Here is a 14,785-nt window from a genome sequence, read left to right as displayed (position 1 = left end):
TCTCTCAATGCAATCTTTGCACAGGGACACACATGCACACATGTACATGCCCCCTCCACGTAAGTCAGGCTAGGTCACTAACTCTCCTCTGGGCATGCTCAGTACTATCTGCCCCTCTACCAGAAGCACTCCATCTTGATCAGTGGGCATTTAGGTGAGAATTTAAGCCATAGACAATCATAATGATGTCACCTCGCCCAGATCTCCTCTCAGGCCAGAGTGTTTGGAGGACACCTTCCACACCGTCCAGTCATAAGGCTTGCGACTCACTCTTCTCCTGACTCAGAGGTCTGACGGTGCCTGGCATATAGTAGGTGGTTCACACACTGGGTCTTCCTGTTTTAGGTCTACTTTGTCGTGTCCAAAATAGTCTCTGTTTTCAATTTCCTTTCTCTGCCTAGGACTGCATGTTTAATATCCAGGCCATTCAGACCTGGGAGCCCCCATTCCCAGCCTCTGAACATCTTCATACAGCCTGACCGCTCATCTCAGGGGAGCCTCTTCCCATTTGCATAAGCAACTTGTACCAAGCCCTGTCTCCACAGTATCTGGATGAGATGGCCCTTGCTCTGCCTCAGGGCAGCATGGGAACCACGGCATCCACCGGAGCAAGCAGAGAGTCAGACAACAAAGAGGTAGCAGAAGAGAGGAGGGAGACACATGTGGCCTTGTGACGCCTCTGAGCTGTGAGTGTCCTCTGGGTGTGGCCAGGAGACAAAGGGCACACACAAATGGTTCCATGTCATTCCTGTGCTCAATGTGTCCACATCAAGTCTGGGATGAGAACTAGACTGCTGGGGTGCTGCAGATGGCTACCCTAGGAAGATCTGAGCTCAGATCACTTATAAACTTCAGTGTGCGCCCTCATGGGAACATCTGGAGATCATATTAGTGGACCCACCCAGAATCACAAGTCCCCTCAACAACACGGATGGGCACTGCCTCTGGTAACAAAAGGGAAAACACGCCAGACTGAATGGGTGGAAAGAATTTCTGTTAAGGCCTGGAATTTCCTCTCTCGTGGCCCACAGCTAGAGGAGGGTGTGGCCCGGGGAATTATTTGTAGGTGAAGAAAAAGAGAACAGCCAACTTCTACTCAAGTCTCCAGTTGATTCCAAAGGATAGGGTGGATAGGGTAAATCCCGGGACTCTATACACTCGTTTGGGGATAAGCTCAGGTCCAAGTCCAGTTCTATTAAACAACTGGGTAGAAGCCAGGAAAGGAGACCCAGTTAGGTTTGGGAGTGAATACTAATTTGCAGAAAACATAAAATGTCAAATCAAATTGCTATCTGCCCAATCAATTCAGTTATCCCCCCCCATAGGTTCAAAATCTGAAAAGTAAGGATATGTGAGTGTGTTTGTGTGAGTGTGTGCATGCACATATTGTATGCATATTCATGTGTTTGTGTGTCCAGTCCACTGTTGTATTCTCAGTACCATTAACCGTGGTTAGGGCACAGTAGATACCTGCGAGATCGTTTTTATAACGATTGATGTTTAAAGCAGAGAATAGTGCCTGGCACTCCTTTTGTAACGCAACCACCTTCGCTTGATGAAACAAGCCAAGAGTTAGAGCACAAATTCCCATAAATGCTCACACACATTAATCTAGGCCCAAAGGTGCAGGGAGAAACCACCGTCCTCAAAGATCAATAGCAATTTAGAAGAGTGCCTGGAAAACTACTTAAATCCGAAATTAGCCAGGAAGCCAATGACCAAATCTGCCTGCCTAATGCCAATCAATAGGAAACTTTAATAGCTCAAAGACGCAGGATGTGAAACATCGAGGCATCAGGCCAAGCGCTCCGTAAAAGCCTCAAGTGCTGATGGCTAGTTAGTCAAACTTCCTGAACTGCTAGCACACCAAACAGGAAACCCTCAACAGAGAGACGCACCTAGGTTTCCCCTGCTGCAGCGGAGGTGATGGGCCTCTGGAGAAACCCTTGGACTTAAGATCAGCTGTGTACTTTGGAGAGCGGAAGAGGAGGGCTCTGCTCAGGTCTCCTCAGCCATCTCCAAGTTCCCTGACTCAGATCCACAGACTGAGTGCTTCACACTCTGAACCCAGCAGGAAGTGGGCGGGACTGCAAGTCTCCAAAGCCAACCTAACAGGTCAAGGGGCGCGGGCTGCAAGACGTGGAAGGAACTCAGGAAACAGAAATGGGAGAAGGGTTTCCAAATGACATAATTTGATCAAGACTATCTTTAAAACTAAGGGGGAAAAAACCTTAGCCCCACATCACCCCTCACCCTCCCAGTTTGCATTCCGCTCCACTGCCTTTTGGCACTAAGCTACGATGCGATTTTTTTTCCGGTGCTAGCTTGGGATTCCAAACACCTTCTATAGCTTTGTTGGGGTGGGGCAGGGAGTGGCTTCCAAGTCCAACTTGCAGACCCATCTAATTATACTCCTGAGTGTTTCAGGCTAAGGACCTTGAATTCCAAGAGTCGATGGTTACTCTTAAGGGCTGGAGTTAAATATGGCATACTACTACACAAATGACTAGCTCTTTCCAGTTCTGGGAATGAAGTTCGACCTACTATGGTACTCTATCAATAAGTTTAATCATGATCATCAGGTTTTGTTTGTTTGTTTGTTTGTTTGTTTGTTTGAGACAGAGATCTCACTTACTATGTAGCTCAGGCTGGATTCAAAAGGTATCTTGCTGCCTTAGACTTCTGAGTGTTGAGATTACCGCTGTCTCTCAAGTAACAGTTATTTTTGTTGGCTTTGTTCTGTTTTTACATTTGTATGCCACTGTGTTCAGTGTGCTTTACTTGCCTATTTTTGAATGAACCCGTTTTCGAAAAACCTTCAATAACTCAATGTGAGTGGCGCTAAGAACAACAGAGTTCGGAAACCACTTTCATAGATAAAGAAACTTCTCGAACCACAGCCCTCCATGGCAGCTTTAGAACCTGCCGCCCAGGAACCACGCCCTTTTCTATAGACCCTATCAACTGACTCATGGTGGCTTCGGCGGAGGCGGCGGCGCAGTCAAAGCAACGTCCCCTACAACCACCCGGGGACACTTCCTTCTGCACACATTCTAGCGAGCCGCAAACTCCCCAGCAGGAATGAAATCTGAAGTCGCTGACCTAACAGACAATCTAGAGTTCATGACAAAGACTGAGCTGAGATTGTTTTATGAGTAAAGAAGGACACCAGTACTTAAGACTTGAGATTCTGGTGCCCCCCGGGCCTCCCCCAGGCACCCCGCTCCGACTTCACATATGCACGTCTCTCAGTTGTAAGGAAATTCACCTGAAATTGCACAAGTTACGGTCCAGAGTGAGAGAACGCAGTGCGGAAGGCGGGAGGAGGAAAGTCCACGACTTCTCACTGCTGGGCTGGAGGCTCCCCAGCGGCCACACCCAGTCCCCTCCACTGGCATCTAGCACGTCTGGAATGCAGCTCCCCTCGGCTCCCCGCTCCACATAGGGTCTCCCCGCTTCCGAGGAAACCTCAAAGGGAAGCACTCCCCCCACACCCCCTGCGCCCCGAACACTCAGGAGAGTGGCATGCAAAGAGCACTGTCACTCGCGGGACACTTTGCAACTCTGTTGCTGGGCCCGCAGATCAGCTGAAGGGGCCGGTCCCTCTCCGAGCCTCCCGGGGTCCGCATCGCTGGAGCCTGCCCACTCCCCGTTCAGAACCGCAACCCCGAGGCCATAGCGGGCATCCGGGCCGCGCCCGGCTTACCTGGGCCGGGCACCTATTGCAGAGAGCCTCCCTAGAAGCCGAGCGGCCCGACTGGGCTGGGTGGGGCTTTTATATCCGCCCCATCCTCCCTGCGCGAGGCCGCCCCGCCTCCCCTCCCTCCCCGGCCTGTTCCCACCCTGCTGGGTGACTCACCCAACTTGGAACGCGGCCCAAGCCCAGTCCTGCCCTACGTGACAGCTCCACCACTTCCCCAGGCCCTACAAGCATTCCACACACACCCCAACCCCCCAGTCCCCTTACTCCTAGGGTATGGGTCCCAGTGCTCAGGCTGGCTCTGGGTTATTAAGATTTCAGCTGCCTGGCTTGCCCAATTCACTTCTTTTGCTTTTAGGCTTCTAGGCGGCGAGGTAATGGAGGGTAGAATTGTTTCAAGGAGCATATATTTGGATTCCTCTGAGCTCGGCTGTTGGCACCCAGCTCTCCATGACCGTCTGCAAACATATTAGCTTAACCTCTGGTCACAAGCTGGAGGAGCGTGGGGAGGGCTGCTCGCTTAACTTAGTCCTGCCCCACACAGTCTACTCTGCCTTGGAAACCAAAGCAGGGGGGCCTCCAACCAGTTAGGGAGACCTAGAGGTGAGGCCGGAAGGTCTCTCCCCCAAATAACAGTGCTTCAGTGCTCCCTATACCCCAGGTCCTACTGTCTTTCCTGATTATAAGTTATTGAGGGTTTTCCCCTCGTTCCTTGACCAATTGTTTCTCTGGGTTGTATTGTTTCTTTCCTAGCCTGCTTTTCCAATGGAGACACAGGAACAATGCAGTGGTGAATCGTGTTCGTGTATGACCGATCACACCGCGTTAAACTTCAAGCTAGCATGAGAGCTGGAAATACCTTTCACACTAGTTTTTGGGTTTTTGTTTTCTTTTTCGAGACCGGGTTTTTCTGTGTAGACCTGGTTGTTCGGAAACTAGGCTGGTCTCAAACTCCAAGATCTGACTGCCTCTGCCTCCCCAATGCTGGGATTAAAGTGCACCACCACCACTGCCTGGTCACACTAGGTCCTTAAACTCACTCCTTGCACAGTCCACCTCTCTTTTCTCCAGGTTCTTAAGGGTTTTCCCATCACAAGTCTTTCCTATCTCGTTGTGTGTGCTCGTGGTTCACAACCGCAAGGAACTGTCAGATTCTGGGATGCTGTTCCTCCAGAATATCCACCTTGGCCCACCTCGTTATTTGAGACAAGGTATCTCTTTGGCCCGGAGCTCACAGTTTAGGCAAGATTGGTTGGCCAATAATCCTACCTAAACTGGGAACAGAACTCAAGTTCTTATGCTACGAGATCTTGGGCCACAGGATCATATCCAGATTAACTATCTTCCCAGCCCTGGTCCCTTCTGTCTTCAACATCTGTTTATACTTTCCACTCTGGTCTCAATTCACTCCTAGGAACCAAAGGATGACAGTTAGAGGAAGAGATACTAGGTATAGTGCCCACTGTCACACAGACAGTTAGCTGTGAAGTTGGCCCCAGCAGAGTGACAAATAGAAAATGACATATACCTTTTGATACAATGTCTGATTTACATTCATAGCTCTTCAATGTGGACATCTTTAAAGACAGAAACCTTGTTTATCTTACTACTGGGTGTGAATACCTTGAAGCATAAGACATAGGTGCACACATCTGCTAGCAAGCAGCAGCCTGCCTCCCTGGGTTATTTCTCCACCCAGCCCCACAGGCCCCATATCTTGCTTGTGTGTGGGAGGGTGGGCGGTCCAGTAGCGGAAATAGCATTTAATTGACATCATGTGAAACATATAAAAGTCACCAACCATCCAAAGAATTTTGGGCTTATCTTGGACATCTGGAAAAGCTGGATGTAACGAGAGCTGTATGTGGCCGGGCCTCATCTACCTCCTGCTAAATATCAGGTCTTTCTTCTTGGCCTATCTTCTTGGCATCCCACCTTTCATCAGGAGATCTCATTGGTTCTGTCTGTAAGCTCATCTGACACACATTATTTCAAAAGCCAATCCGAGGGTACTCTCACTTGATACACAGTTGGGATTGTTTGGAAATCAAATTAACCAATGCTAGCAATGATTGGATTATACTGAATACCCTAACTAGATAGTTTATAAAAGTCTACAAAAAAAAAAGGCATATGGGTGGGGGTGGGGGTGGGAGGAGGTAAAGTGCTTGCCACGAAAAGCATGAAGACCAGAGTTCGATCTCCAGAATCGATATTGAAAGCTGACTATGTTAGTTGAGTTGGTCCCAAGCCCAGATCTAGGGCTTTGAGTTGGTCCACCCCAACATCTACCTCATCTAGGGCCTGTCCTACAGATTCAAGGCCCTCTGAGACCAGGGCAACTACAGGATATCTGAGAGGAGTCCTGGTGAGGATCCAGTATTGATAGTGTAGCAGGAGCCAGAGGCCTCAAGCCAGCCCAATGACTCACTGTAATGAACATTGCAAAGAGTGCTGTTTGGCCTAGAGGGCATCTAGACTGTGTGATACACCATGACACACTGCAGTTCCCATGGTGAAGTTTTTTATTTTTCTTCTTTAAGTTTATTTTTTGTCTTCTTTTGCAGAGGAGGTTGCAAGGGTAGAGGACAGGTACAAAGGGACGAGGAGACGAGTGGGGTTGGAGTGCATGATGTGAAATTCACAAAGAATCAATAACAAGTTAAAAAAAAATAGTTGACTGTGGTGTGCCCTTATAATCGCAGCATCAGGGAGTTGGGAGTTAGAGCGGGTCTTTGAGGCTCTCTGGCCAGCCAGCCTACCCTACTTGGCCAGTTGCTGACCACTGAGCGATCCTGTTTCAAAAGAATGCCCGAGGAACTGCAATAGAGGCTGTTCTCTCATCTTTATGCACACACATTCATGCACAAACCTATACATACTCACACACACTCATGCACACACATACACACACATTTATACATTACACACACAGTCACACACACTCAATACACTCACATATACACACTCATTCACATATGCACTCTTACATACACACACTCACACACATACATACACACACTCACACACATACATATATAACTCACACATATACACACATACATACTCACACATACACTCACACACACACTCACACACACATACACACACTCACACACATACACACACTCACACACATACATACACAACTCACACATGCACATATACTCACACACACATACATATGCCCATACGCACACACACACACACACACACACTCACACACACACACACACACTCACACACACACATATGCATGTATATACACACTCACACATACAGGGAAAGCTCTCATTCCAACCTAACAGCAACACTTTGTAAAAATGTCAGGGAAGCTCTGTGGCCAGGTTAGCCTCTGAAAAGCCAGTTTTCTCCTCAGCAGGACTAACTCTGGTTCCCTGCAGGTCTTGAGGACAGTGGACATTTTATGAGCTTCTAAGTCTCTTGAGCTCTGGCAACTCTGAACTCATAATAAGACCTCAGGCAGATTTTGTTAAACTTGTGTCATGACCTCAGTCACACAGAGGCTGCCACCTGGACAAACCCCTTTGTTTTGAGATATGTTCAGAAGGATCTGCGAGAAGCATCTGCAGGACACCAGTGCTGTTCTCAAACATCACAGGCCCCTTCCCTCCCCACTGATCCATTACAAAGCAGCCAGAATGATCTTGCTAAAAGGCATGTCAGGGTTTTTTTTGTTTTGTTTGTTTTTTTTTTTTTTGAGTTTGTTTGGTTTGGATATTGTTTGTTTTTGAAGCAGGGTCTCATGTATCCCTGGCTGCTCTTGAATTCATAGTGTAGCCTAGTATGAGCTGGACCTCTGATCCTCCAGTATCCACTGCTGGGTTTATAGGCTTACGTTATCACTTCTGCATTTTTACAGTGGCAGGGTTGAAGCGAGGGCCTTGTGCACACTGGGCAAGCACTGTATCTGCTGAGCTACATCACCAGACATCTATGACAACGCGATCAAATGCCCCACATTTCTGACATCTTTCCCCTTTACTCTAGGGATTGTGCCAGGACTCAGGCTGAACCTGTGCATGAGTCTCTTTCCTGTGCTACGTTAATCATTCTTAGGCCAACTCACAGGGATGCTTCCTAAGCTAAAAACAACTTAGTTCTTTCTCTCTCTCTTTCTAATTTTTATTTTATATGTATGGGTGTTTTGCCTGCATATATATCTGTGTACCACATTCATACCAGTCGTCCATGAAAGCCAGAAGGGAGTGTTAGATCCTCTGGAATTGGATGGCCAACTGGAGACACTAGGAAGTCTGAGTTCTCTGAAAGAACAGCCGATGAGTGTTCCTAACTACTGAGCCACTCCTCAGCCCCCAGCAGCTTAGTTCTTAGTGCATTTCCCTGCAATTGAGGGAATGAGCGGTGTTGGGAATTGAACCCAGGGCCTTGCAAGTGTGGGACGAGTTTCCTATCATTGAGCTAGCTGCCTCTTCGCAGATCAGATCGGTAAGGCAAAGGGTGAACATCTCAGATCCTATCAGTTGCTATCTTTTTTTCAACCAGCATTTTCAACATAACTCTGCACATTATTTTGTCTTTGTGTTTGCATACAGATATTTAGTAGCTAAATATCTGTCATCAAGAAATAAAACCATAATTCTGCAGACAGGACGTGTTAGTTATGCTCTTATATCTATTAAAAAAGCAATATTTTTCATAACTTAAAGTATGTTAGTGAGGGCCTGGAGAGGTGGCTCAGTGGTTAGAAACGTACTACTCTAGCAGAAGACCTGAGGATGACCCTGAGCACCCAGGTAGAAGAGCTCACAACTGCCTTTAACTCCATCTCCAGAGGTGTCTGATGCTTTCTGCTAGATTTGTGGGGACTTCACTCATAGTGCATATACCCCCACACAGAGTTGTACACATGAATCTTTTAAAAAGAAACATACAGAAAATATCATTTTTACTGTCAACTTTATTGAAAGCTACCTGAGGTATTTTGAAAGTTTTGAATATAAAATTTAAATACCACATCCTGTTAGCTGGAGTTTTAAAAATAAAAGCTAAGCAGAATACGATATCAGTAACTTGAGTATATCCATGTTAGACTTTAAATGTAAATACATGTATGTGTGTAGGTATGTACATGCATACACTGGCATATGTAAATACACAGGAGAATAGAGACCAAATTAGTAATGGTTACCTTTTAGAAAGTGCACATCAAAAGAATGATCACCTTTTAAACACATTGTTTTTAAAAACATTAAAATGTATTCATGTATTAATATGTGTATAAATGTTTGCCTGCACGTATGTCTGTACACCACATTCATGTACAGCCTACAAAAGGGAGAAGAAGGCATTGTATCCCCTGGAACTGGAGTTAGAGCTGGTTGTGAGCCACCATGTAGGTGCTGAGAAGCAAACTAGAGTCCTTGGGAAGAGCACTCTGTGCTCTAAACCACAGAGACATCTTTTCAACCATCACTTATTAACATTTTGAGTAGCATCTTATGTGTACCGAGCTAGTTTAGAACTCCGATCTCTACCTCCCAAATGCTGGCATTACAGGGACATGCCCCGTCTCCTAGTTTTATGCAGTGAGGGGAATCCAGGCTTCATACATACTAGGCAAGCATTTTGCCGACTAAGGCATTAATATTTAACATAGCTGCTTCTATAATATTAGAGAAAGCTGAAAAAGAAAACAGCCAGGTAAGGATGAGCTGCCTTCGAAGACATTAAGATTAGGATAAACTGTGCCAGGTTTGGAGGAACGCTCAAATCTTGTAAGAAATATCATTATTATGCGTGTGAGTGTTTGGTACATGTATGTGTGTGCATACCACATGTGTGGTGGACAGAGGACAACTGTGTGGCGACAGTTGTCCTTTTCCATCTTCTCGTGGGGTTCAGGAATTAAACTCAGATCTCCAGGCTTGCACAGCAGGCACCTTCACCCCTTGAGCCATCTTATCAGCATTCAGTTATTTTTAATATTTTTCCTCCACTTGAAGAAAACCCAATTATTAAGAAAAACATCTATAAGTAAAGGGCAGGTTGGAACAGCATAGCAGTCTCTGATGACAAAGAAAACACTGCGAACTGAGAAGATGAGGGTATAGGGCACAAATCTCACTTGAGGTCGACTCTCTACTGGTAATTTATGATTGAACAATCAAGGCAGGGTGTACATGGAGAGATTACGAAGAACAGAAATATGTGCTGGGCACAAACATGTAACAGGACACGTGGTGGCATGACATTTATGGGAGGGGTACAGTTGTTTGTGTTGTATCTTATCTCCTGGTGCTGTCTATGCATGTGTGCTGGGCTTCACTCTCAGACTAAGAGCTGCAAGGTCTTCTTTGTAAAGCCCTGGCCCTGGCCAATGTGGGCTAAGAAATTCCACATGCTGAGCAGCTGACGTGCTTGAAAGGGACTCTAGTGGGTCCCAGGAACTTGGAGTGAGAAAAGGAGCATCCTATTTTCCTTTAGCTTCAAACCTAGATCCTCAGTGACCAGTGTGCTATGTCTAGGTCTAGTGATCTTGTACACACACGTGAGCATTGATTCACAGAAACAGGTTTCATTTATTTATTTATTTATTTATTTATTTATTGAAAAGGCCACGTATCTTTTTCTAAGTGGAAGTGCTTTGAATAATTAAACACTGGCCTAACAAATAGATCAATAGATCAGTTTTTTTTTCAAGTATACTTAGCCTTTCTCTTTCTCGGATTCATTTTCTGTGCAAACCAGAAAGAGCATCCCTTGTGTTAGTGAAGATTACCGACCCTTCACATACATGGGTTCCATACCCAGGTGTTCAAACATCTGCTCACAGAAAACCTTTGAAAATGGATCACGCATCTGTATTGAACATGTACACTATTCCCTAAACAACAAACCAAGGCTACTTCTTATAGGGCGCTCACCTTCCATTCGATTTTATAAGCAATAAAGATGGTTAAAAAGCAAGAGTGTCCAGCCTTTGCACATTGCAACACGATGGATGCTACAGTGTGTGAAAATGTTGGGCCACATTGGAAGCTCTCCAGGCAGGGCCACATAGTTCTCTATGGGCTACAGGTTGCACATATCTGTAAAGTACATGGGAAAGTGTGCGGATACCATGTCATTTTATATAATTTTATTGTCATTTCATTTCAAACTGTTATGGCATTGAATAAAGTCCAAGTGCTATTGAGTTTGTTTTTGCTCAGCCTTCAATGCCAAAGATGAAGCAGAACGGAGCCCAGGAGCACAAGAACACCATCTTACAAAGATAACTAACTGAACAAGGGAATCTAGCATCAAAACCATCTGCTGAGGTAAGGCAGGGTGGGGAGGACAGGCTCTCCTTTTATGGTACTGAGACTGTGACTCCAGCAGGAGCCAGAACAGGCAGTGGCTAGTTGGATGCTAGTCAACTGGCACTGTCATGGGGTCCATGCTAGCCCCTGCAAGGAAAACTAATGGTTTCGGTTTTTACACAGGCTGTTCCCTAGCCTCTTGGATTTCCTCTTGTCTGGCTTTCTCCAGGTTTTCATAATCCATGGCGACCTTGTTTCTGAGGAACCAAAGACTGGAAGATCTCAGCTTTGACAACTTCACACACTGTGCTTATGCCAAAAGCTTCTGTCCCCAGCTCCTGTGGCAGAATGGTGACTCTACCAACATCATATAGTGGCTTCACATCATTCTTACTGTTTCTCGAATTCATTTCCCAGCACTGAGAGCCTTCCACCTCATTCTGCGGTCATGGGTATCAGATATGGCAGAGAAACGAACCCCAGATTTTCTATCACTGGGTCCTTTGATGTTGTTTTGCCCATTGGAACTGCCAGGTTGGTTGATGTGGTTATGGATCAGTAATGGGATCCCCAACCTTAGATTTGGGGGTGAGCCTTAGAGCTGCATTAGTGACCACACAATTGTCTACAGCCAGAAACCAGAAACCCCTGACTGGGAATGTCACCTTCCACAGTGGCTACACTGCATGCACATCACACAGCGTCAGCCATGCAGGACATTAAACTCCAGTTGACCAGCATGACCTGGCCCTATGCTTTGGTCAAAGCTAGGTGTGTCTTAGTGTGGTCAAAGATCTGAGCTCAGTGCTAACTGATCAGTTAGACTTCCTAACAGAGAACCACAGACCATTGCTAGTTGAGATAGGTGCTCTGTATAAAGGAGAAGCCATCGGACAGCACACTACAATCATATGTAAATCTGTCATCCATGCCTGCCCAATGACTTTGCATTTACTTGGTCCAGGCTGCTCCGTCTCTGGGTCTTGTCTTCATGGTTCTCCTGTGTCATTTTAAAGAAGGAAATCTGAGCATCCTCAAATTTTGTTACCCACGGAAGAGGAGCCCTGGAATGCATTCCCGATATATTGGAAACCAAGGACTGTGTACAAGAAGTTAATGCTTTAGTTCACACTCTTTGGACTACAGGATCCCAACATGTTTTAGAGTGTTTAAATGTGTATCTGTGATTAAGAAATATTTCTTTATAGTCAAATGAAGCTGGACAACGCAATCATCATCATCACCACCACCATCATCACTGATAGAGTCTCTCTACATTGCCCTGGCTATCTGGGAACTCACTATGTAGCTGAGGCTGGCATTGAACTCACAGAGATCCACCTGCCTCTGCCTCCCAGGTGCTTGGATTGAAGGCATATGCCACTGTGCCTGCCAGACACAGCATTATTAAAAGTAACACCAGAGAGCTGTTAAACATTCTTGACACACTTTATTTCTAATAATATGTGACATGCCGATGAGAATGTGGGTAGACAGCTAGAGATAGGAACATACGGTGGGGACGCAGGCTATCAGCATCAACAGGCACAAGGAGAGTAGGAAAGAGTAAAGTCTTATTATGTTATTTACAAGGCCAGAGTTGACGCACAAGGACTAGGCCGTAAGAGGATGCAGGGAGCTGAGGTAGAACTCAGCCAGACACTGATGGAAGCCTAGGGCGCTATGATCCATTAACAATATCTAACGGTGGTGGGGGGTGGTGTTAGAACAGAAACAGGAAATGAAATCAAGGCTGCACAGGTGAACGAACAGAGAAACTGCCAGAAGGGAAGTCAGGACAGGCTGTGTGTGGGCTAAGGGGGGCTTTTCCAGCTCTGTGATGCTCATTGCAGAGTGACTGTGGTCAGATCTAGAGTGGACAGCTAGTTACAAAGTCACCTCTGCCATTTTTTCAGAAAACAGAGCCAAGAGAGAACAAGGAAGAAAAGGAAGAAGGGGTAGGTGAAGGAAAGCCCAGGAGGGCGTATACTGTGCCCAGAGGAATAGGGCGGGTCTGTGTTCCTGACCTGGGTACACCTGGGGTTTCTTACCTTCCCGATGTTAATCTCTCAATATCTGGGAACTATGCATTGTGGCCTAGGTTATCTCTAAGTTCCTTACAAACTCCTAAGTTAGTAAAGTTCTGCAAAGATTGAGTCTCGAAGTTTCTAAGACTGTTAAATCAGTCACAGAATGAGTCACAGTCCAGTTTTATTACTCAGGTGATTGGACTCAGGTCTCAGGTGATATCACTATCCCTCAGCTTGCCAGCATCTGCTTTTCCCAGGACATGAGCGGGTGGGGGGTGCCTAACTGCTTTCTAAGAGGGTGGGAGTCAGGATTGTGCTAGAAGCCAAAGGCAAGCTGCTCACTCGACTCTAGCTGCATCTTTCTCTCTCTTCATGGTCATCCTCATCCAGTGCTCCACTCCCTGATCTGGAGATTAGCCAGATGATCTCATTTGTCTTTCCTGACGCTGGTTTCTATGATTCATCAGCTATAGCAACTAGGGTGGGGACAAAGACACAAGTCCTGTCTCAGGCTATGCAGCCCAAAAGGAAAGAGTTGGAAAAACTGTTAGGATGAGAGAGAAGAGGGAGGGAGAGAGGAAGGAAGGGACAGAGGGAAAGAAATTTTTATAAATATTTTTCTATGAAATTTGAGGCAAAAAAAGCTTATCCTATAATAGATGAAAACATTCTTCATTTTGATTCTCTGTGCTCCCCCAAAGCTGCCAGGATCCATCTGGTTATAACTGCCACTGACTTCCAGGATGGGTTCATCCACTGTGGGCAACATTAGACTCCACTAAGTGTCAGGCACTGGGCAACAGGCTGGGCAACAGGAAACATGGAAGCAATAATTATAGGTTGGCAAACATCAGGAAAGAAACACAAGTGTCCGAGAACACAGGAGGAAAAGACTAGCCCTGTGAGAGACAGTTGGCCATTATAGAAAAGCGAGCCACTCCTTCTGAACCAATGCTTCAGTTACTCAGAGTTCTTTGATGTTATTGCACAACCTAAAAGTCAAAGAGGAAATAGAATACACACCCATATATTCTGGACAGGCCGGAAGTGGCCGGGTAGAGGTGTGACTGTTTATTTTTACACAACCCATCCAGAACAAGGGCTGGTGGCAAGACTGGTCACCAGGGATATGATTAATCACTCCATTGTGAAACTATCTTCCTCTGCTTAAGTATTTTTGCCACAAGCAAATCCTAGTCACTGGAGCAGAGTTTTGTGGAAAAGCTAACGGTCATTCTCAGCCAAGGCTGGTGACTAAGAGGGCAAACATTAGCAAGAAGATAGAAAATTGTCCAGTTGGGGCTAAAGGTATACAAAGCCATGGCCAGGCCCTTAGTTGAGGACATTTATGCATGCAGCAGAATTGCTTTTATTTTAAAGACATTTAATCATTTCGATATGAGGTTCAAAGTAGAGATCTGTCAGCTCAATCAAGCTTTTACAGTTTGCTGATACACTAAATAACTCAGAAAGAGCAATACTATTTTAAAATTTACTTGTTGAGAGGGATGGATAATGTGGTAAAGATTCAAGGGCTGAGGTGGACTCTTCAGTTGTGCCATAGCTATGGGTAAGGACACAATCACGAAAGACTCTTAAAAGCTAACACTCCAAGGTCTGAATAGGGGTACAGACTTGTAGTCTCAATAGAGGCAGGAGGGTAGTTCAAAACCTTTCGCATATCCAGACTAGCCCCGAGCTCAATACACAGCCAAGGATGAGCCTGAACTTCTGATCCTCCTGCTTCAACTTCTCAGTGCTAGGGTTAT

At 45.9% G+C, this 14,785-nt stretch overlaps 1 protein-coding gene across 2 annotated transcripts in view; it reads right to left on the bottom strand.

Annotated features, from left to right (window-relative positions):
- Anxa2 (annexin A2) overlaps positions 1 to 3,735 on the bottom strand; it is a 36,387-nt gene extending 32,652 nt beyond the window's left edge. The window contains exon 1 of one of the 2 annotated variants that reach the window (NM_019905.1): positions 3,707 to 3,735. The gene's annotated coding sequence lies outside the window, so the exon portion shown is untranslated. Of the gene's footprint in view, positions 1 to 3,268; positions 3,432 to 3,706 lie in introns of those variants that run through there. The other variant, XM_039082021.2, reaches the window with a different exon arrangement.
- Between the last annotated feature and the right edge of the window lie 11,050 nt (positions 3,736 to 14,785).

The sequence above is a fragment of the Rattus norvegicus genome, chromosome 8 (assembly GCF_036323735.1).
Source record: "Rattus norvegicus strain BN/NHsdMcwi chromosome 8, GRCr8, whole genome shotgun sequence".
NCBI classification, from domain to species: domain Eukaryota; kingdom Metazoa; phylum Chordata; class Mammalia; order Rodentia; family Muridae; genus Rattus; species Rattus norvegicus.
This window is presented reverse-complemented; position numbering and strand designations above follow the sequence as displayed.